Source organism: Lissotriton helveticus, chromosome 6 (assembly GCF_964261635.1).
Source record: "Lissotriton helveticus chromosome 6, aLisHel1.1, whole genome shotgun sequence".
NCBI lineage: Eukaryota > Metazoa > Chordata > Amphibia > Caudata > Salamandridae > Lissotriton > Lissotriton helveticus.
In genome coordinates this window covers 441,241,918-441,267,308 of record NC_136067.1, presented here as the reverse complement: position 1 = coordinate 441,267,308, position 25,391 = coordinate 441,241,918, and positions in this window count along the sequence as shown.

Below are 25,391 nucleotides of genomic sequence, written 5' to 3'. Positions count from 1 at the left end.
GCACATCATGCATAGACACATCCTCAGCTGTGCACCCCAGTAACGCCAAGCAGGGTGCACACATTATGATAGAGTCACCTGTGGTAAAAGGACACCACATATACATCCTCTCAGGGCAGGTGATGCAGACCCATTAGAGTGAGGCATTATACATGCATCATGCATTATACATGCATATGCCTACTCCGCACTCCAGTGTTCTTACTCCTTATCCTCTCAATAAAAGACTCCCCCATCCCATAGAAAGAGAGACCTCCCTCAGTCCCTTTTTAAAAGAAATGGCCCCCTGCAGTCCTGCAACACGCAATGTGACTGCCAACCATATATGAGGCGGTCTAATCACAGTAGCTGCTAGCGGGCTAACCTTCCCCGGTCTCCCCCACTGCACTGACCTGGCGGTTCAGCTGTGACAGTACAGGCTTCCTGAGAAGGCTGCCCACCTCTCGTCGGGCCGGCTCTCCATGCTGGTGCAGGCAGAAAGCCTCCACGATCCAGGGCCTCCCGCCTGGACCCTTCTTTGATGGCGGCCAACGCAAGGGAAACAGCCAGTGATATCGCGGAGCGAAGTCTCCACTGACTTTGCTGCCTTTAACTCCACCCCTCAAGGATGTCGGCCCTGCCCACAACCAGGCTTTGCCTCTGCCTGGCTTCTGACGACTCTTCTCTTTACGTGACTGTGGAACTCAAGGTTGAATCCCCCTTCGTGGGCTCTGGTCATCGAAGTAGAGCACCCACCACCACTTCCCAGGCCACAACCCTGCTGCAGGCTGTCTCCTTTCCTCCTTGCAGATGAGCTCAACACAGAAGGGGTGAATAATATAGCTCACCACGTGCTGTCACGAATCAGGCAGGGCGAGCCACAAGCCATGGGGGACCACAGGGGCACACCAGCCAAGTGCCCCCAGGGAGGCCAGCACAATGAATCTTTTAGGCAGAGTGTGAGTCCTTCCCCTAGCTCTAGGAGGTAGCAGGTCAGTACTTCTAGATCCCAGTTCCATGGCAGTTCCTCCGGGTCCCGCGCTGTCTCTCCATCCCAAGCAAGCTCAAAAGACATGAGGCCACATCCCAATATTTATAGTGCACCAAGTCTTTGTTCTGGCCTGGTACAGAGCCCTGGACCCAGTTTGAATCAGTTTTGGGGCTTTTAAAAAGTACACCACACTCCCCATTGTAAGTGTAAGCCCTGGAGCCAATGCACCTCCCCAGCCCCTGTCACTCGAAGGGCAGACAGTCAATACACAACAGGCAGGCACAAAGACACATAGTTCAGAGAAATGCCTACTTGTAAAAGTGCCATTTCTAAAATATTGATAATAAATCCACGAACACCAATAAGCAACATGTATTGCCACTATTCCAAACATACCAAACTTGATCAGGCTACTCCTCTCATGTCACAAATTACCACTAAAGCACATATCAGGGAATCCCCTATGCATTCCTATGAGAGGGCAGCCTCATTGCAGTGAGAAACCAAACAGGCTGTTTGTCATTACCAGGACATGCCACACAGTTAAGGCACATGTCCTGCGTTTTACCTAGACCACACCCTGCCCATAGGGCTAGCTAGGGAATACCTTAGGGATGACTGATATGTAGTAAAAGGGGAGTCATAGATGTGGCAACCACTTTATGTGCCACCTCACAGCGGCAGTGAACTGCGCGAGCAAGGTCCTGCAGTGACAGAGGCCTGAGACAGATTCGAAAGGCTACTTTGATGGGTGGCGCAAGCAGGGCTGCAAGCCCACCAGTATCAATTAATTTAATGGCCCTGGATATATGAGATACCACTGTACAAGGGACTGATAGGTCAATTAAAAGTGCCAAACAGGTGTAGACGAATCTTACCAAGTTTACCATAGAGAGCACATGCACTTTGGCACTGGTCAGCAGTGATAAAGTGCCCAGAGTCCCAAAACCACCAACCACAGGTCAGAGTCAGAAAAAATACAGCAGGAAGGCAAAATGTTCTGGAATGACCCTGCAATAACGACCAAGTCCACCACCACCACAATAACTTTCAGATCAGTGAGAGGACAGTTATATGTCCACATGAAGATGCTGCTCTAAAACACAAGACGTTGATTTACAAACTGCTCTTCATCGCATGTTTTGTAGTACTACAAAATGTGCTGCAAAATTCAGTTCACAAAGTACTTATGGAGTTTCATGACTCAGCAGTTTTTATACGTAGGAGTTCTCTTCCCTGACTTCACACATAAATATAGCGAGTTGTGAAATTCTGCAAGTACTTGTGAATTCCCAGAAAGTATTACATTTACTAACATGTGTAAATTTACCTTTGTGAATCAAGCCCAATGGCTTTAGGTTAGCTCTTAGCAGCCAAAGAAGGAGTCTGAGCAACTGCAGGTACTGAACATTGTACTCATCTTTCCAATACTTCCGTTAGCATGTACACACAAATAGATGGCGTAAAGGAGAGGGGACAGAAATGACATACCTTTTTGTGTTTTCTTTGAGTATAAAGATATTTGAATCCATTATTGGTATTGCTCGGATTGTGGTTGTTTTATATATTGATATTAGGCTAATATTATGCATCATCCAGCATTCTTTAAAAAATAAAGGCAACAACGTTTTCACTTGCTACTTTCCAGGATGGTGAGGAAAGAGATAATGATATTAATAAAGAAATGGGGAGATTATATTCCATTGAACTATTGTAAACTGAAATGTTTCCTCTTGGAAGGAAAATGGGCTGTGAAAACAAACTTAAAATTGTATCTACATTATGCTAACTTACTCTCATATAATGTTGCATTAATAAACACACATATAGCCCTGAATGTATATTTAAATATATATGGGAGTGTAGTGTAGTTCCTATTATCCCAATAGGCTCTGCGCATTGGAATAATATCTTCAAAAGTATAGACCTAGGGCAGAGGTTAACTAGGTCTTCTACCGATGATATTAGACTTAAAGTTTTGTGTTTGCCAGCTAGCTCAGAGTTCACTAGAAACTTTCTCGAATAGGCAAGGAGGATTTTAACCTCCCTGGATAGACAAGAAGGGATTTAGTTTCTGACAACCATAGAACATGACAACTTTGCTCTCCCCAAATCAAGAGTGTATCTCTAGAGTCGTGTGAAAACAATAGACAACTTATTTTACTAAGTCAGTACGTGCATTCTTAGTTTCACCAGTTTGTAGAGAAATAAGAGATGGGCGTGGTTCAATAAAAGATGTTATTTATTGATCAGTCTCTTTTCTCATACAAGAGAAATGAATCGCTATTATTGCAATACTTGTAGTTAAGTAAAGTGCATACAGTAGAGACAGAATTATAAAATAATACTGTAAAAGCATTAATATGGTTTCTGAGCCATATGATACTTTAAAATGGATAAAATAGATACATACATATATACATTTGACTAATCATACTCAACTGGTGCTTCTAACCATGCCTACCCCAGTGTACCTGACCTAAGCCTAATACGTGGGCGGGAGTAGATAAGTAGCAGTTTAAGTTAAGTTTGTTTTGCCAAGGGACTGATTCGAGAATTCTCTGCAAGGGGTTATTCAGTTCTGTACCTGAGATCTAGAATGATGGAGGGCTGGTATCTCTTATCCCAGGTCTTGATATTCCAGCTGCCTGCGAGGGCTGCTTGGAAGCGCCGGAGCTGGATTTCTCGGCAGGAGAAAGGCAGCGTCTCGTTCTCAGCGCGTCAGGAAGGCGGGGCAGCGTCTGTGGGCTTCGCTCTCTGCTGGGCTCCTCAGCACGTCTCGCTGCTCCGATCTCGTCACCACCGCATGTGTTTGCTTAAGGCAATGTCGGTAATATTTATACCTGAAAGGTGCCGAGATTGACGTAAGGATGGACATATATACGTCAATAAGGATGTCATATGAACGGGCTCGTTCGCACATTCTTTTGCTGAAGTTCTCGGTGAAATCAAAACAATGGCTATGGGAATTTCCCAGGTCGCTGTAGGTTTGATTTGTTTTGAGAACTCCGTATGCCTTATCAGGGGCTGGAGGAATATCGCTTGTCTAATTAGATGGCATGCGTTATGACCTAATCAGATAACGCGCTTCTGTGCCGTGGTGTGGCTTAATCAGATAACGGTTTTTGAACCGTTGGATGGCTGCTAGTTAATTATTAACCAAACCAGGGTCAGGAATAGGGGAATCGATACAGTACCTATAGGAATACATCACACCCACTCCACGTAGACTATGTCCATATTTACAAATCTAGGCATAGTGAATATCAGTAGCGTTTGTGTATACCGTACCACCCCAAAATACATTTATATGCATTCCGAAAATTGGATTTTATAAAATATACGAAACACAATCACATGTACTGTCACGTATACTATAAGCACAAGCAGTCTAATAATGCTACTCATATGTTAAAAATTCAGCATAATCTAAATGCGAAAACCACACATGAAATGGCTCTTAATACAGAAAAAAAAGTGCGAGACCATCTCATCACAATCATAAATGTATGTATAACAGTGCTAGCATAGCGAATGTCTTGTGACTACCTAAAAATAGAAATTTAGTTCTCTAAGAATAACGTCTACTTTAAGCAGAAGATAAGTGTCCCAAAAATCGTAAATATTGTGGAATTGGGGGAAAAGTTCTTGCAGTCTGAAAAAAAATTATGAGAATTTTTTTTTCAGATCGCTTTTCTTCAAAAAGTTGAAGGCCAAATTCAGCATGTAGGGAACTCCAAGTGCTAGTTTGCTCAAAGTTATTCCTGCTGCTCTGGTGAAAACATCATATCATTTAGACTGTTGAAAAAACTGTCAACAGCTTCTTGCGTAAGTTCCACTAATTCGGAAAAGGTTGTTACCATGCATTCATGAGCCTGACATGATTGCCTCCATTGATGTTTGGATCAGCATAGCTGACTGAAGGTCGTACCTGATCGATGCTGCTTTCATCTTGTACTTCACTACCCCTCAATCGTAGTGGTGAAGACTCCACGAATGCCGTCATCAGGATTGGTAGCCGCTGGGGACAGCACAATGCATGAGCCGTTACCGGACCCAACAAGGTATCTGCGTCCATTGGCACATCCGATTGTAGTGCCAGACAGGTGTCCAACACGCATTCTTCGCCGCTCAGCAAGCACCTTAATACAGGCATAACACAACTTTGCCACATTGGTCTAAATGAAAGAAACCAAGTCATGTTCAGGTCTCTGAGCCGGGATAGTCCAAGGATTTTAGTCACCCGGTCCAGGTAGCCAATGGCTAGGATCATTTCTTCCCTTGTCGCAGGTGTTTTGTCTGTGACATGGTTTGCCATAGCGAAATATTAGGATCAAAAATAGAATACCCGCTACTAGTCCTAAAAGGAGAGGAAGTCCGCCAAAAATGGAATGGACAAAGTCTGGAAAAATACCCAAGATGGCTTTGAATGGAGTTAAAGCCCCCGAAAACACTGCTTTAAATACACTGGAGATACCAGTGGTATCAGAAATATTTAAGATTTCGTTCAGTATTTCTGCGAAATGTATGGGGGAATTAGTTGATAATAATGAATGAATCTCTTCTGTTGTCCTTGCAACTTGGAGATCATACGTTTCTTTTGATGACGTGAGCCTGGTCGGCGTCTGTAGGAGCACAGTCTTCATTCTGCTTAAAGTATCTATTCGAATAGAAGCAATTTTCAAATCGGGCCATAACCTTGCCTCCCTGTCTGCAGACTCGCTGGGGAACAATACATGTTCACAGCACATAAACCTTCCTAGTCACAGTTATGAGTTAAGGTTTTCCGGGCAGCAAACTACAACATCTGCGATCTACTATTAGAATGTAACTCCCGGTCGAGAGTCTCCTAAAGAATGGTTCTATTCGTGTTGCAGGTGTGCCTAGCTGGTAACATGAAAGGTTATTTGAAGTTCCTTCACAGGCTCCCTGCAAACTAATACCCTGACACAGAAGTGTACCACTCAGTGATCTTGCACAATTATCGCCACTGAGAAACACTTTCTGGCCTTTATTGCTGACACATTCGTGTGTATAGGGCAAGTTCCATATTGACTTAATGTATCCTTTACCCAACCTTTCATATTGGCCTGCCTGTATATGTTTTTGGCAGAATTGAAACTGGAAAGTAGTTATCGGAATATTTATTATTCCATGTATTATCCATTCAATGACAGGTCGTTCTGACATTGTCAATGGTAATCTCTCAAGTTTTTCAATGCTCAGAATTGTATAGTCAGCACCCTTCTGTGCCAAACTGATTTGTTTATCAGTGAGGTTAAAGATATTAAATAATGACGTTGTGTTGATTAAACGCCAAGGCACATAGCCAGAATGCAAATTTTGTAACGTCCAGCCAAGCTGTACAATAGAACGCAATTGGGACTGACCGTGTTGTAACATCAGTAAGTCTTGCGATATATCGATTGCTGAAGACACAATGCTGTCCAGAGAATATATTCTGGAGGACAGAGTCATTAACCCATTGTCCACCACAGAAAGTGATTTTTCCAAATTAATACGGTCAATTTCCCGTATTTTTTCTGCTGTCTCAATTTGAGTTACTTTCCAGACTTCGTTATAAGCTGCATATATAGAGGCCGCTATGAAACGTTTTTGACGCTGTTTGCGTGGTCCCAATATGAAATCACGCAAGGCAGCACCTTCTGTAAGTAAAGTTAGGTGTTGCTTAAATTCAGCCACTGTGGACGTTTGTAGCCATTGAAGGTAGAGCTTGCCCACGCTGTAGGTGGTTACTATCCCTGGATGTTGTCTTTGGGAATATCTAGGGTCTGGCCTAGTCAATGTGAACCCCTGTTCTTTGTTCAGGAATCTGTCTTGACAGTTATTTGTATCTGTGGGCCAGATCAACCATTTTTTCCATTCAGGATGTGTTCTGTTTTGGTTTAATATAAGGTTTACGTCTATCTCAACAACTATAGAGCTATTACTGTTCACTGTTGGCTTTGGAATAGACGGTTTGTTCAAATCTTTGATTTTGGCTAAGCCAAGACAGGTAGTTTGTTGAATAGTGTCGTTCAAAAATATAATTTGTTCTGGGATCATGCAGGCTCTAAACAATGATTCTATACCTTGTACTTGCCAATCTCTTGTACCCCAAACAGTTTTTGTTTCAATATTATTGTTCCAGAAATCAAACCCAAATGTATTCATTTGTTCAAAGAATGAATCGGAATATATCAATTTTGTGTTTGTAAGCATGGTCTTCATACCTGTCTTATTTGACAATTTGAAATAAAATGTTTCTGCATTACTTGTGTTAAACCCTGAAAAGTATGAATATTTATCATAAAATGTTTTCGAGCTATCTTTTGGAGGAGTAGCACAATGTTCCCATTGGTTATAATTTAAAACATTTCTAGGTTGAGCAGATTTATGTAGATAATGGTTACCATAATGGTTGTAGCAGAACATCTGATCATAGTTAGACGAACCCTGCAAATAATCATGTTCTGTAAATTTAGCAGACATCACAAGATCAGACATCATATCATTAATACTTTCAAAGTCCCAATCATCCGCAAATGAGCTTGGTTTTACAAAGTCACTCAATGAGATCTTGAATTGGTGTGGATACTTCAGGATTTCAACCGGACCATAGATTTCATAATCAGTTTTGTCCCATGCTACACCGCCTGGTATAGGATTGGCTGTGAAGTTTACTGAAGAAAGTTCTCTTTTCTCGATGTGTGAAGATGTGTGTGGTTTAAGGACCAAGTTGATTTTCTGGCTTGCTGTGTCCATTTTAGCATATTTCCCTTCAATAAAATGTCCCAAACATAGTACTAAGATGAGCCAAAGAATGAGGATAAATGCACCGAAGGCCACCCAAAATTCAATCCACGGAGAGATCAGATAGGTTTCTTTCAGCTGTTGAAAAAGTTCCTTAGCTTTGTCTTTAAAAGTTTTTGTTGATGGCTGTTTCTTTGCTTCACTCAGGTCTTCAGATGAATCATCGAAGTTGATGAAGTAGCCGGATGCTGTTTTGTCAATTGTTCCAATTGTTTTTGGATTTTGCTTTGTTTCATTAGCAAAGTCTGCAGTTACATCATCATAGGTTGTTGTTTCTTGATGAAAAGTTTTAATTTGGGTTTTAAGAGGTACAAGTTCCATTGCTTTGTTGCATAGTCCTTGTTGATTCACTGTAGATTTTCCAAATGTGATCAGTCTTCCAGTTTGAGCCTCTGTATTCGTAGCAAACATTGGTGTTCTGCTACTTCTTGGGAGTCCACTTGGCCTACTGTTTGTTATCGGCCACATGATTGTGGTTTAACCAGGTCGATGGATACAACTCGGTTCTCCTTTTTACCAGCAAGGGGCGGTAGTACTACTGATCTTGTCCCGTTGACAGACAAGACAGGAACTGCTTTTCTGTAAGAAGGCCCAAATTCCTTCTTTACCGCGATCTTCTATCTGACTAGATCCCCGACTTTTGGAATCCAGACAGGCCTTGCTGGGACAGGTGGTTTCTCTTCAGTGGTTGTTGGCTGTTGTTTCAGTTTTATGTTGCTCAGGTCTTTTCTTGTTTCATTTAAGTCCTGTAAAATAGCCAAACGATCTTTGATATCAAAGCTTTTGTCTTTAACCACTGAAGTCTGACTATCAAGATCTTGGATCATCATTCTAGTCCCGAACAATAGTTCGTACGGACTGAACCCTTTCAGAGAATTCCTTGGCAGGTTATTTAGACTACGTTAGACACTTATTAGATGTTTGACCCACCCAGCACCCGAACCTAATACTTTTTCCGTTATAGATTGCTTTATGTCTTGGTTTTTTCTTTACACCATCCCGTATCCCTCAGGAAGGAAGTGAGAAGAGTCCCGCTATGCTATGCTCATTTGGCCATGCTTCCCCATAAGCTTGAAGGCTAAAAGGAATACATTAGTCAAAACGTAGCATGCTCCTAGCGTATATGCCATTATAGACTCGCAAATCCTTTTATAACAGTCCAGACGTCAGCCGAGCGCTGGGGTCTTCATTATAAGTGAAAATTAGTCTTTTTATGTTAATATAACGTTTTTTTTTTTTTTTTTTCATGATGGGGGCTTTCTTATTGTTATTGTTCATCTGGAGTGAAATGCCATGGCAATAGTCCTCCCCGCTCGCCACTGCGATCTCTATTGCAGTCTGGGCAGTTTTTTACAAAAATGTGATGATGCAGGCTCATGCCTGGCCACCAGTACACTGATTGTAATTCTTCCAGAGAATCTTTTAGCTTAAGGTGTCTGAGACCCTCACCCATATGTGCGTCTGCTATTAACAAGCCTCTCCTGTCCGTGTTTGGAATCACTCTATCCCCCACTCCAGGGATTCGAGCAAAAGGGACTGAGTTTGCATCGATTATGTATGTATAATTGAGTGGATAATTGATCGGTAGCGCCGAGCAGTCGCCTTTTGATGACGTTTTCACCGCCAGCACAGTTTTACCGTCAATGTGTTTTACTGTACGCTTTTTTGTAGCTACGGAAGCCGGTTTAGTTGCTACCGCTGTGGCTGTCTCAGCCAATGAATTCCCTGCAACGTGAACCCCATCACGCTGATGACTCAGTGAATGTATCACGTGAGTTTTTGGTAGTTCTTTCTGTAAAAGAACTACTTGTTCCCAAAGCACTTTTTGCTTTATTGTTGCACCTGTGTCATCTTTATAACCGTTTTGAATCCATTTCTGTAAATCGTTATTGTATGATTTGACGCAGTAATACGAATCGCACACAATAAGTGTCGGGAATTCGCGATCGGCATTATCTAGCGCCATTTTTAACGCTATTATTTCAGTTTGTTGTTCTGAATTATTTTCCACTGAATGTGTTTTTGTAAGTAGAGGTCTTAATTTACCTCCGCGCCACACTTCTTTTACAATTTCGCAAGTGGCCTTGTAAGCCAGCTCTCCCCAAACTGAGGGTTGAGCATGCCCGTCTGTATGTATTACACAGGCGTACTGTCGTAAAGGCAGAATGTCGATTGGCAGAGGGTATTCTTTCTCATATTCTAGATATTTTAATTCTTTCATTTCCGGGTCAAAATAGTATTTTACTTTGTCTGTAGCAACAGAATTTACCCATTGTATCCATTCTGGATTTAGTGCAGTTGTCGGTAAATTACATGGTGTTGTTAATGCCTCAAAAGCTGATTCTGCTGTTCTGACTGTAACCTGTCTACCGTCTGCTTGGTATTTTTCTTTTTCTACAGCTGTTTGAACCGCATGAACAATGTTTTCCTTAATGCTGAACCTTTTTTCAGCTTCTGTGTACAAATGTGATTTGTATGCTATTGGTACCTTCTCTCCCTCATTAGAGGTCAGGTATGTGAATCCGCATCTTCCTGGGATGACTCGAATCACAAGGTTGCGTGTGTTGTCACGTGTTTGTAATTTTGTTTTAATTAACATGTCTGTTTGTAAAGATCTCAACATTTCTGTGTGTTTTTGAGTCCAATTGATTCTTTTAAAATCTGATTTTATTAGATCATAAAGGGGTTTGACCCTTTCTGCATAATTTATAATATAAGTTCTTCCGAAATTCAGGAAGCCTAGAATTGATTGTAGAATCAAAAGAGGGCCTTGACTCGTTACTCAGTGAGGCTGAGTCCAACTAATACTAATAACCAACAGAGGAGCCAAAACTGGGGTTCCAATAAAAGAACTGGTTTCAATGAGGGTTGTTTTGATTAAATCAAGTAACAACCGGTTGACTTGTTAAACCGAGCAATTTTATTTTTTGCAAGCGGTCTTGTTTTCAAATTTTAACACATCGTTTGTTGTGCGTGGAAAATACAAAAATGAACAATGAAATACATTTTATATACAATATATACAGACATATAAATGCAACATATCATACACATTTGGCCATACATTCATACACAGACAATACAAAGTGAAAGAAAATACAAAAAACGCTATGTCCAAGCAACTGGCAAGAAATCAGTAGAAGATAATATTTTCTATTTTACAATGTCGTTGTGATTGTCATGAGATCCCTCATGAAACCAAATTTATGAAAACTCTGTTTCGACAAAATAATGGTAGCCAGAAGCGGGACAGAAAAGCTGGTCGACGCGTTTCAAACCCCTAAGAATAAGTGGGGTTCTCCTCAGGACCGGATGTTGGTTCTAAAATGTTAAAAATAACTAGCTTTAGCAAAGTGTTATAGAGCGACTATCAAGAAGATAAGACAAGGGCTCAACTACCAGAAGACAGCTGGCACTCCCTACCTCAATCCATAGGTTCAATCGACACCTTGAGAATATCTAATCAATGTTGTATTTCCCAACAGGTGTTTTAACAGCAGCTGTGTGAGACAACAAAATACGTACAACAACGTTTTAGTGTGGTGCGTAACTCTCAAACATCATTCATCTTGCTTGCAGAGGGAACGTTACCTTACCTGCGAGCGGGCGGATTCAATAGCGCTGCTTTGTTATTTTCTTTAGCGGCTGCTCCTAATCTATAGGGCGGGGGCGAAAGCGTATGTTAGTAATGAGGCGGTAAACCGTGGGCGATTTAGTTCTACATCAAGCGGGTTGGCATACCGAGGCTGGAGCAAGGCATAAGTCCTTCTCCCTCGCTGGTGTGTACGGATCCAACGTCTGGAGTCCTCGAGTAAGGGTGTGGCTTCAGTGCTTCCTAGTTGGTGTATAGGAAGGAGGGAGGCCCGGGAATTCTGGGACTTGTAGTCTAGCGACAGCGCGCTGGGAAACGGGAGTCAGAAGAAAGCTGGTTTACACAATCGGCTTATAAATTTCCGAAATTTCATTAAGTCCTCTTGTGGCAGTGTTAAACTTCATGATGAGCATTGCTTCACGTTGTGCTAGTCTTGCTTCAATGTCCCCTCCTCTAGGGTCATTTTCAATTTTGGACACAACGGTCCAGCGTAAATCAGTAATCACATGTTTGCACCTAGTCCAATGGTTGACTAAGGGGGCATTCTCTACCCCTCTGCGGATACGTGATTTGTGTTGCGTAATCCTGGTCCTTATTTCCTGTGTTGTTTTGCCAATGTATACTGAAGGGCAAGGGCAAATGATTGCATAAACAACGTTTTTAGATTTACAGTTCGTAAACGTCTCATGTTTCCAGTGGGTATCCTCGAATGTAAAAACTGTGTCTTCAATAGTTTCACTGCAGCAAGTGCACGTTCCGCACTTATGGTGCCCTTTTGGTGAAGGTAAACCAAAGATACTTTGTAGTGTGGGAGCCCTCGTCATTGGTAACGCAGCCCTGACAACGTAGTTGGCAACACTTTTGTCCTTTTTATACGCAAAGAGTGGTGGGGCTGCAAGATCCTCATGTAGATTTTTTAATAAATGCCAGTTAGACAAAATGAGCTTTCTGTGTGCGTTGGCTGCCGGACAGAAAGTGGTAACACACACTATCCTTTTGACTTCGGGTCTCAGTCTTTTTTCTAACAATGTCTCTCGCGGTGTCCACCACGCTCGTTTGAGTGAGTTTTTTAGTAATTTTTTAGGGTAGCCTCTCTGGATCAAACGATTCATTAAACGTTCAGCATGAATGAAGTACTCTTCTTTACTTGAGCAATTTCGATGTATTCTTAAGAATTGTCCAAATGGAAGATTTTGTTTCAAGCTGCGGGGGTGGTTACTACTGAAATGCAGCGCTTTATTCCTGTCCGAAGGTTTTCGGAAAAGTGTTGTACTTAGGCCACCCTCACAGGGTGCCACTTTCACATCTAAAAAGTTGATGGATTCATTAGATGCTGAGACAGAGAACTGAATGTCTATTGTTCTCGAATTGAGCCAGCTGACAAATTGACCAAGATCTTCATGTCCTCCAGTCCAAACCATGAATATATCGTCAATATAACGCATATAATGCGAAATACTCTTGTCAAAAGGATTGGTCTGGTAGATAAATTTCTCTTCGAATAGCCCCATAAACATGATGGCTAGCTCCGGGGCAAAGGGGCAACCCATTGCCACTCCTTTGATTTGATAAAAGAACTCCGAGTCAAATGAAAAAAAGTTCTTCTGTAGTGCAAAGCCTGCCAGGTCAAGGATAAACTTGGTGGGGACTCGCACTGGTCTTTCCCTTTTGTCCAAGAAAACTGTCAGAGTTTCCAGTGCTTGTTCTTGAGGGATCTGTGTGTATAGAGACACCACATCGAAGTTGACTGCTTTGATCGAATTTAATGGTGGAAATGCGATTAAGGAAAGCAGTGGTATCTTGGAGATGAGCCGGAATGGTTTCGATAAAGGGTTTCAAAAAATGATCAATATATTTAGCCACAGGCTCAAACAAAGATTCGCAGCCTGAAATGATAGGTCGCCCTGGAGGATTTTTCTCATCCTTATGTAATTTAGGGAGTACATAAAATACGGGCGTCCTTGGGTTTTTGTTTTGTAAGAATGCGAACTCCTTGGGACCTATAATCCCTTCTGCAAAGCCCCTTTGGATGATGTCAAATAATTGATTTTGTAATTCAGATGTAGGATTCTTCCCTATGCGTCTATAGCAATTCAGATCGTTAAGTTGACGGTGTACTTCGGACTTGTATTTGTTGATGTCCCATATGACCACTGCTCCGCCTTTATCGGCCTGCTTAACCACGATGGTAGTGTCATTCTTGACTGCTATGAGTGCATCTTTTTCCGCTTTGGAAAGATTGAATTTGACAAATGACTTCTTTTTTTCAATTGATGAAATTCCTGATAGCACAGTCGTTTCAAACGTTGAAACTTCCTTTGGGATTTTGGGTCCTTTGGGACAGAATGTAGACTTTTTCCTTAGGCCTGTAGTTTCTTCATATGTACTTTCCATGGTATCTTGAAAAAATGTTTTAAGACGTATTTTACGGCAGAACTCCAGTGTTTCTAGTTTCATTCGAGTGAAATCCGTAGGTCTTGATGGGACATAGTTAAGTCCTTTAGTAAGAATAGAGATCTCTGCCGCCGATAGTGTCCTTTCTGATAGGTTATAGATCGGTGAGACTTCTAGTTGTTGTAGGATTTCTGGCGTGTCCTCATTTGCCATGGTTGTGTAAAACGGACTCGGCCTCTTTTCTGTTGGCCCCGTCCTAAAAAAGGTTGTTGAGTTTGGCCTTGTTGTTGATATTGGTTTGGTCTACTCTCTGGTCTGTTTTGGTTTTGGCGATTACTGTTGTCAGGTTCGCTACCAGAGGAAGATGTAGTGTCTGAAAAAGTTAGAAATTTACGGCGTGATCGTCCTTGGTTGTCCTGTAAATAACGTCGTGAGTCAGAGTATGTGTAGAAATCCTTGTTAAGAAATGGGTATATGGATTCTAATGAGAAGTTCTTTTTATCTAATTCAAATTTGTTGTTTTTTTGGGTCACTGTAAAATCCTTGAATTCTGATATTTCCTTATCAATTTTTTCCAAGAGGGATTTTGAATCTGTGATTAGTTGGTTAGTTTCAATTTCTTTTGTTAGTGTTTCAATCTCCTCTAGTTCCTTAAGTGATATCCTATGAGCAGTCTCAATGGTAAGGACCATGAGATCCCTGCTGCACTTAGTTTCAACTCCGCTGAAGGCCTTTCTGTATACTGGATCGTCCGTAAAGACAACTGGTATATTGCGAATCACCAGGCCCGCCGGAATGGTGCCGGACCTAAGGTGTTGCAATAAAAAATGACCGTGTAGGTCTGTGCGAATTTGTTTTTTCCGTAGCCGAGTAAGTTTGTCAGACTCGTTCTGAGTGCTGGCTGTGAGACTGAGAGTCGCCGAGGCGAAAACTGGAGGATCCCTAATCAAATTCAACATTGATTAGATATTCTCAAGGTGTCGATTGAACCTATGGATTGAGGTAGGGAGTGCCAGCTGTCTTCTGGTAGTTGAGCCCTTGTCTTATCTTCTTGATAGTCGCTCTATAACACTTTGCTAAAGCTAGTTATTTTTAACATTTTAGAACCAACATCCGGTCCTGAGGAGAACCCCACTTATTCTTAGGGGTTTGAAACGCGTCGACCAGCTTTTCTGTCCCGCTTCTGGCTACCATTATTTTGTCGAAACAGAGTTTTCATAAATTTGGTTTCATGAGGGATCTCATGACAATCACAACGACATTGTAAAATAGAAAATATTATCTTCTACTGATTTCTTGCCAGTTGCTTGGACATAGCGTTTTTTGTATTTTCTTTCACTTTGTATTGTCTGTGTATGAATGTATGGCCAAATGTGTATGATATGTTGCATTTATATGTCTGTATATATTGTATATAAAATGTATTTCATTGTTCATTTTTGTATTTTCCACGCACAACAAACGATGTGTTAAAATTTGAAAACAAGACCGCTTGCAAAAAATAAAATTGCTCGGTTTAACAAGTCAACCGGTTGTTACTTGATTTAATCAAAACAACCCTCATTGAAACCAGTTCTTTTATTGGAACCCCAGTTTTGGCTCCTCTGTTGGTTATTAGTAGTAGAATTGATTGTAGGTTTTTTAGTGTTCTGGGTGCTTGGATTACAGCACATTTCTCTAGGAAATTGTCAGCCAGGCTTTTGCCTTCACTTGATAGTTCATATCCTAAAAACAAGACTGTTAGATGGGCAATTCTTGACTTTTTAAAGTTAAATTTGTAACCCTCTGCTGCGAACCCAAGTATTATGGTGTTCACTCTCTTCAAGTGAGTATCCAAGTCATCGTCTGTTAGATAGATGTCGTCGACATAAGATAATGCCTCGTCATCATAGGTTTGTAGTAACTCTGTTACCCTCGCTGAAAATAACCCTGGGCTGTTCTTGAACCCCTGGGGCAAACAACAGAAATTCTTTTGCGTGCCATTTATTGAGAACGCCGTCAAATATCTGCTCTCTGGTGCTATATTTTGACAAAAGAAACCATTAGAAATGTCTAAGGTTGTTTTGTATTTTTTGCGCACTATGTTATTCATTAGTGCAGCACTGTGCGAGTTTTGTACTGCAAATGTTTTGCAACATGAGTTAAGGTGTCTGTAGTCCAAAACAAGACGATATGAATTGTCTGGCTTGGAGACAGGAAACAAAGGGTTGTTCATTTGTGAGGTGCAGGTTTCAATCACCCCCTGGTATTCAAGTTGATCTAGGATTTCTTTTACCTGTTTTTTAGCTTCTTGCTTAATCGGGTACTGCCTCTGTGCAGTAGGTTGTGATTTTAACTGGATTTTGTGAGGAGGAGAGTCCTCATCCCATCCCACATGATTTTTATATAAGGCAGGGGCTTGAGCTACTGCCCACTTTCTTGCAAGTGTGTATTTTTTATGAATTGGAATATGGTTCGAGAAGGCAGGCATAATTATTTCTTCGCCATGTGGGCACTCCCTGACAAACTCTGGAGGCCAGTCTTGTTCAGCTAGAAGGATGTCATAGCCCTTGGACAGATTATCCCAAAATAGTCCCCTTATTTTTCTAGTCTTATCCCCCTCTATACGCAATGTTATTTCATATATTTTATGAGGTTTGCTAACTCTGGTATCTGCAGTTTCCACCTGAATGTATTCATTCGTGTCCACTGTCTCCAGATGATTCATAAGGACTTTGCGAGCTATGCTCACTTCTGCTGCGCTGTCTAGCATTGTCTGAGCCCATTCTCCGTTTTTCAGCTGTGTCCTCAGTATTCTCGGCATTGTTGATTACTTTAATACTGGCTACCTTCTTTTTTGGAAATTGTAATTTTTTATTCAGATGAGCAGGTTCTTTGTCTTTGGACTTGACGTGCTCTTCCCTTTGTTCTGATCGTCCTCTTCTTTTCGATTTCTGCGAGGAAGTCTGAAAAGATTGAGAGGGACGTGTATCAATATCTTGATATCTATCAGGTTTCTTTATATTATCCCTATTTCTAAGGTTGTATTTTTTCACAGAGGGCTCCCGTTGGGGAGAATTGCGTCCTTGGTCGGGAGATCTTTTTCTCCGCCAAGGAGACCTTCCTCTGGACTGGAATCTTTTTCTTTAGGATTGGATTGCTTATTTCCATCCCAGCTCTTTTTTTGAGTGTTTAAATTATTTTTTATAAATACCTTTTCAGGACTTTCAACTAGTTGGGGTTTCACTGGTATTCCACCCAAACTATCTCTTCCTAGTTCTTCATAGGATTTTTCTATGATTCTGGCAATTTCCGATGGTTGGTCTGCTATATTTGTCTCTTTTAACCTCTGGCGAATCGCCACATTTGCTGCTTCTCCCTTTATGTTGGCTAATAATATTGCAGAGACCTGCTTGAAGTCTTTCAGTAGTTTCATACCGAGAGTTAAAGCGGGTTCTGGACCGTATTCATCTTGAATCTGTTTTAGCACATCTGGTATTACTGACATGGATGGTACACCATGTGTTTTTGTGTAAATGGAAGCAAAGACTGTTCCCCAAGTGTCACAATCCTCCACATGTGGTGCGATTCCCATTGGAAGACAGATAGTCAGAATCCTATGTTTCTCAACAGGGGTGGTATCTGGAAACACCGCCTCTATTTGAGTTATTTTTTGTGCTAGCCAGAAAGGAATTTGTTCCCGTTTTGCGGGTACCTTACCTAGACAGGACTGTATGTTCTGTGGTGTAATTTTATTTGTGTTCCCCTGATGACTGGTCAGCTGTGGAATTTTAATTGCTGGTTGGATTGTTGAAGTCCGCATTACATATTGGACTAATTGTCTATGTATTTTTATTAATTGTTTTAGCTGTGCTAAAAGTTCTGGTGCAGGCATTTCTTCAATGTCTGGATGTGGTGTGTATCCGGCTAGGACCGGCCACGTTGCTCCTGGTCTACCTAGTGGACCGAGCCTGGTGATGTGATCATTATGTTTTAGGGCGCCATTAAACAAGAGCAGATGCTCTTGGAATTTGAGTGGTATTTCCACCTCCTCGAAAGGAGTGTACTCACTAGGAGGTTCCTCTATTTTGTAATAGTGGAAGTCCTTTGTTACAGCGTTTGCTGCTGGAAAGTTTATCCATGAATAGAATACCTCTGTCTGCCGATATTCGTGTGCCTCAATTACGAATATGACTGTACCACCTCTTGGTGTCAGTCCATTTTCTATAAGTTTTAAAGTTATAGATTTTCTTATGTTGACCGGGATGAGTATTGCATCTGGGTCATGTCCAGCAGAGTATTGTCTGCTACTAGGAGTTCAGCTGCTAGTCTAACTGTCTCCCTTTCTTCTTCACTTTCTGTCATTTTACTGACAGGAAGGTTATTCTGTTTGTTTGCAAATCAAGTTTCCACGGAATATAAAGATTAGATGCACAATATTTTGGAACAGTGTATCCTTCAATGTTGAATAAACCAAGAACCATACATAGGAGTCTCCTCCTGCGAGGTTTGGCGGATATGACCTTTCACCCACTCCAGACGTCTTTGGAGTATTATGGGAAAAAAGGGGTTCTGTGTGAAAAAGCACGACTGAGTTACTCTAATGTCTTGCGTTAGTTTTATCGCCTATCCCCACATTGGGCGCCATGTAGTGTAGTTCCTATTATCCCAATAGGCTCTGCGCATTGGAATAATATCTTCAATAGTATAGACCTAGGGCAGAGGTTAACTAGGTCTTCTACCGACGATATTAGACTTAAAGTTTTGTGTTTGCCAGCTAGCTCAGAGTTCACTAGAAAGTTTCTCGAATAGGCAAGGAGGATTTTAACCTCCCTGGATAGACAAGAAGGGATTTAGTTTCTGACAACCATAGAACATGACAACTTTGCTCTCCCCAAATCAAGAGTGTATCTCTAGAGTCGTGTGAAAACAATAGACAACTTATTTTACTCAGTCAGTATGTGCATTCTTAGTTTCACCAGTTTGTAGAGAAATAAGAGATGGGCGTGGTTCAATAAAAGATGTTATTTATTGATCAGTCTCTTTTCTCATACAAGAGAAATGAATCGCTATTATTGCAATACTTGTAGTTAAGTAAAGTGCATACAGTAGAGACAGAATTATAAAATAATACTGTAAAAGCATTGATATGGTTTCTGAGCCATATGATACTTTAAAATGGATAAAATAGATACATACATATATACATTTGACTAATCATACTCAACTGGTGCTTCTAACCACGCCTACCCCAGTGTACCTGACCTAAGCCTAATACGTGGGCGGGAGTAGATAAGTAGCAGTTTAAGTTAAGTTTGTTTTGCCAAGGGACTGATTCGAGAATTCTCTGCAAGGGGTTATTCAGTTCTATACCTGAGATCTAGAATGATGGAGGGCTGGTATCTCTTATCCCAGGTCTTGATATTCCAGCTGCCTGCGAGGGCTGCTTGGAAGCGCCGGAGCTGGATTTCTCGGCAGGAGAAAGGCAGCGTCTCGTTCTCAGCGCGTCAGGAAGGCGGGGCAGCGTCTGTGGGCTTCGCTCTCTGCTGGGCTGCTCAGCACGTCTCGCTGCTCCGATCTCGTCACCACCGCATGTGTTTGCTTAAGGCAATGTCGGTAATATTTATACCTGAAAGGTGCCGAGATTGACGTAAGGATGGACATATATACGTCAATAAGGATGTCATATGAACGGGCTCGTTCGTACATTCTTTTGCTGAAGTTCTCGGTGAAATCAAAACAATGGCTATGGGAATTTCCCAGGTCGCTGTAGGTTTGATTTGTTTTGAGAACTCCGTATGCCTTATCAGGGGCTGGAGGAATATCGCTTGTCGAATTAGATGGCATGCGTTATGACCTAATCAGATAACGCGCTTCTGTGCCGTGGTGTGGCATAATCAGATAACGTTTTTTGAACCGTTGGATTGCTGCTAGTTAATTATTAACCAAACCAGGGTCAGGAATAGGGGAATCGATACAGTACCTATAGGAATACATCACACCCACTCCACGTAGACTATGTCCATATTTACAAATCTAGGCATAGTGAATATCAGTAGCGTTTGTGTATACCGTACCACCCCAAAATACATTTATATGCATTCCGAAAATTGGATTTTATAAAATATACGAAACACAATCACATGTACTGTCACGTATACTATAAGCACAAGCAGTCTAATAATGCTACTCATATGTTAAAAATTCAGCATAATCTAAATGCGAAAACCACACATGAAATGGCTCTTAATACAGAAAAAAAAGTGCGAGACCATCTCATCACAATCATAAATGTATGTATAACAGTGCTAGCATAGCGAATGTCTTGTGACTACCTAAAAATAGAAATTTAGTTCTCTAAGAATAACGTCTACTTTAAGCAGAAGATAAGTGTCCCAAAAATCGTAAATATTGTGGAATTGGGGAAAAAGTTCTTGCAGTCTGAAAAAAAATTATGAGAAAATTTTTTTCATATCGCTTTTCTTCAAAAAGTTGAAGGCCAAATTCAGCATGTATGGAACTCCAAGTGCTAGTTTGCTCAAAGTTATTCCTGCTGCTCTGGTGAAAACATCATATCATTTAGACTGTTGAAAAAACTGTCAACAGCTTCTTGCGTAAGTTCCACTAATTCGGAAAAGGTTGTTACCATGCATTCATGAGCCTGACATGATTGCCTCCATTGATGTTTGGATCAGCATAGCTGACTGAAGGTCGTACCTGATCGATGCTGCTTTCATCTTGTACTTCACTACCCCTCAATCATAGTGGTGAAGACTCCACGAATGCCGTCATCAGGATTGGTAGCCGCTGGGGACAGCACAATGCATGAGCCGTTACCGGACCCAACAAGGTATCTGCGTCCATTGGCACATCTGATTGTAGTGCCAGACAGGTGTCCAACACGCATTCTTCGCCGCATAGCAAGCACCTTAATACAGGCATAACACAACTTTGCCACATTGGTCTAAATGAAAGAAACCAAGTCATGTTCAGGTCTCTGAGCCGGGATAGTCCAAGGATTTTAGTTACCCGGTCCCGGTAGCCAATGGCTAGGATAATTTCTTCCCTTGTCGCAGGTGTTTTGTCTGTGACATGGTTTGCCATAGCGAAATAACAGGATCAAAAATAGAATACCCGCTACTAGTCCTAAAAATGGAATGGACAAAGTCTGGAAAAATACCCAGGATGGCTTTGAATGGAGTTAAAGCACCCGAAAACACTGCTTTAAATACACTGGAGATACCAGTGGTATCAGAAATATTTAAGATTTCGTTCAGTATTTCTGCAAAATGTATGGGGGGATTAGTTGATAATAATGAATGAATCTCTTCTGTTGTCCTTGCAACTTGGAGATCATACGTTTCTTTTGATGACGTGAGCCTGGTCGGCGTCTGTAGGAGCACAGTCTTCATTCTGCTTAAAGTATCTATTCGAATAGAAGCAATTTTCAAATCGGGCCATAACCTTGCCTCCCTGTCTGCAGACTCGCTGGGGAACAATACATGTTCACAGCACATGACCTTCCTAGTCACAGTTATGAGTTAAGGTTTTCCGGGCAGCAAACTACAACATCTGCGATCTACTATTAGAATGTAACTCCCGTTCGAGAGTCTCCTAAAGAATGGTTCTATTCGTGTTGCAGGTGTGCCTAGCTGGTAACATGAAAGGTTATTTGAAGTCCCTTCACAGGCTCCGTGCAAACTAATACCCTGACACAGAAGTGTACCGCTCAGTGATCTTGCACAATTATCGCCACTGAGAAACACTTTCCGGCCTTTATTGCTGACACATTCGTGTGTATAGGGCAAGTTCCATATTGACTTAATGTATCCTTTACCCAACCTTTCATATTGGCCTGCCTGTATATATTTTTGGCAGAATTGAAACTGGAAAGTAGTTATCGGAATATTTATTATTCCATGTATTATCCATTCAATGACAGGTCATTCTGACATTGTCAATGGTAATCTCTCGAGTTTTTCAATGCTCAGAATTGTATAGTCAGCACCCTTCTGTGCCAAACTGATTTGTTTATCAGTGAGGTTAAGGATATTAAATAATGACGTTGTGTTGATTAAACGCCAAGGCACATAGCCAGAACGCAAATTTTGTAACGTCCAGCCAAGCTGTACAATAGAACGCAATTGGGACTGACCGTGTTGTAACATCAGTAAGTCTTGCGATATTATATCGATTGCTGAAGACACAATGCTGTCCAAATAATAATAATAATAATAAAACATTTATAGAGCGCATGGCTGCACAACTGTGTATCCCCGCGCTGACTGCCGACAAAACTCACAGCGGAAAAGCAGAAAGAAAAAGTGCAGAGAAGTATTATTGGGGAAAGAGGTGAGTTTTTAATTTGGCTCTAAAAAGAGTTTCTGAAGGTTCCATTCTCAAATGAACAGGGAGGGCATTCCAATGTTTTACTCCAAGGAAGCGAAAGGAGCGAACACCCATTTTCGCTCTATGGATACGGGGAAGTTTGAATTGTGACATTCCCGAGGATCTAAGGTCTCTGGTTGGGCGATGGATAGTGAGAAGATGTCTTAGATAGGTAGGTCCTTTGTTGTGGGCAATCTTATGGGCATAGCAAAGGCTTTTAAATCTAATTCTTTCCCTAACAGGGAGCCAGTGCAGTTTGGACAAGGCCGCTTTGGAAGATGTTCTTCTTGGTAGACCCAGTACCATGCGGGCGGCAGCATTTTGAATGCATTGAAGCTGGTGCAATTGCTTTTGGTTCAGGCCTAGTAGGAGAACGTTTCCGTAGTCCAAGTGGGGTGTTATAAGTGCAAGCACAATAGTTTTTCTTCCTTTAGTAGGGATGAGGTCGATGATTTTTCGCAAGATTTTTAGCGTGCCCATGCATTTACCTATTATTTTGTTGACTTGGGATTTTCCCGAAAGATCCGAGTCAATCATAATCCCTAGGTTTTTGACTTTTTCTACTGGGTGGGGGAAGTCGCCCAGAGTAGTAGGCCACCAAACCTGGGACCATATTGAAGTTTTGTTCCCTACCACCAACACCTCCGTTTTATCTCCATTTAAACGGAGGCAGTTGTTATCCATCCAAGTGGCGACAGCAGCCATGCAGCCAGAGAAATTGGTGGCAAATTTCTCGCTATCTGGAGTAAGCTTAAACATGAGCTGGGTGTCGTCAGCGTAGCTAACAATACCCACCCCAAAGTTCTCTACGACACGAGCTAGGGGCTCCATATAGATGTTAAACAAGGTGGGGCTCAAACTAGAGCCCTGTGGAACCCCATAGCTCACGTCGCGAGAGGATGACTTAAAGGTTGGGCAATGTATCTGAAATGATCTTTTGGTGAGAAAAGATCTGAACCAAGCCAGTGCATGATCCTTCACTCCAATATCCGAAAGTCGGGACAGCAGCGTGGCATGTAGCACAGTGTCAAAAGCTGCGCTTAAATCTAGCATGACCAACGCTGCTGTCTCACCCTCGTCCACCATCTTGTGAATACATTCCGTGGAATATAGAACAGCTGATTCCGTGGAATAGCCAGGTCTAAAACCTGATTGAGTGGGATGGAGTACATTTTCTGCTTCTAAAAAAGCCATTAGTTGTTTGTTGACTATTTTTTCTATAATTTTGGCGCATTGCGGCAAGAGGGAGATAGGCCTGAGATTTTGATATTGGATGATCGGAATGTTAGTTTTTTTTTTTAGAGGAATGACTTGTGCTGTCTTCCAAGCCTCTGGTACATAGCACTCTTGGAAGGACAGGGTGATCATGTGTCTTATATGATCAATAAGAACATTATTCATGATGTCTTTACTTTTTACTAGAGGACATACATCATTAGGGGAACCTGAGTGGATACTGTTAATAATGCTGATCAGATTTTCTTTGTCGGGTGTGGTAAATCGGGTGAGGGTGTTCTTTTGTATGGGGGGTGATTCCTTTCCTGATATAGAGGGTTTAGGAAAAGTAACGTGTATTTTCTCCACTTTTTCGACAAAGAAATCAGCTATTTGTTCACATATGTCATTTGAATATGTGTCCTGCATATCTAGACTTGTAGTATCTGTAAGTTCCTTATAGATGCTGAATAGTTCTTTCATGGGGTTGGTTGCCTCTTCAATTCTTGTCTGATAGAAGGTGCTTTTTTCCTCTCTTAACATTTTCTGGTATGATTTTAATTCCAGTTTATAGATTTCCTTAAGTTCAGGAGAGTAGTTTTTTCTCCACTTGCGTTCTGTCGCTTTACAGTGAGTTTTTGCGATTTTTAGTTTTTCCGAGTACCAAGGTTCAGACTTGGTTCTCCTGACTGGGGGCTTGGAAGTCCACAGGGCGATTATGTCTAATGCCTTACTCAGCCATAATTCGTAATTGTTCCAGGTGTCTTGTAAGGATTGTCCTATGGGCGGAGGGAGTTTCTTTAATTCACTGGTCAAGCGATCAGTGGTGTAGTTTTTCCAATTTCGACGCTTAGTATAAAGTGGTTTGTTGGGAATCATCTTAGTTTTGTTAGTAGGGATATTGAAAGTAATTATATGGTGGTCAGACCAGATTATTGGGACCGGGGGGGACATTTCAATTCCTTCCCAGGTGGCAAAAACAGGGTCGAGAAGGTGGCCTTGTTGATGCGTGGGGGAGGTTGATAGCAATGTTATGCCCAACGCGTGTAATGCTGTCTTAAGTATTTGAGCCTCTTTAGCATTATTGTCTTCAAAGTGAAGATTCAAGTCACCTAAAATCATAAAGTTGTTATGTTTTATGGCTAGTTGAGTAGCTGTTTCTATAAGTTGGTTGCAAAAAGGGGTTGCATTGCCAGGGGGACGATATATAAGGAGACCAGTGACGGTCATCAGCGGAGTCAGTTTTATAGAAAAAGTCCCACATTCACTATTAATGATGGCTTTATTAGTGAGCGAACATTCTAATTCCTTTTTGCAAATCAGTGCAAGTCCACCACCGCGTTGTTTGGGTCTGTCGATTCTTAGTAGGCTGTAACTCAAAGGTACTGTCTCTAAGATATCGGGGGATGAGGATTCCTCTAACCATGTTTCGGTGAGAAACAGCACATCATAGTCTCGTTTCTGCAGTAGATCTCGTATTTCCGTTTTATGTTTTACCATGGATCTACAGTTTAGCAACAGCATTTTTAATTTGGGCAGGGGGGCATTACGGGTAGGAACAGTGCTAAATGAGTAGTTACATATATTACAATGTGATGGGATCCTATTAGGGTCAATGGAATGCTTACAGGGTTTGTTAGCGATCTTACCCAGTTCTAATAGGGTAGCACTAGGATAGTGGATTCGCAGCTGATCCTCCATCATGTCAGTCACCAGATCTGTATCAGCGGGGCCAGGATGTCCTGCCCCGCGCCCCGGTCGTTCGCGGACGGGCGCAGACGGGCAGGACTCTGGCTTGACTCCGGCGCGCGTCCTGCGCGCCCGCAATGCGCGTCCGCTGCGCGGAGCCATATACGTATGATTTTATGCGCTCGGTAGCGCGACGTGCAGCGCGAGCCCTCAGTAAGATGGCCGCTGCCTGACTCTCGTTCTACCTTAGTCCCGAGTGATGACGGTCATAGGATCGACCGCACCCCCAGGGCAGGCAAGTGTAGTGTCTCCCGGTTATTTTCGCCAGCAAATGGATTTGTTTTTGCCTTG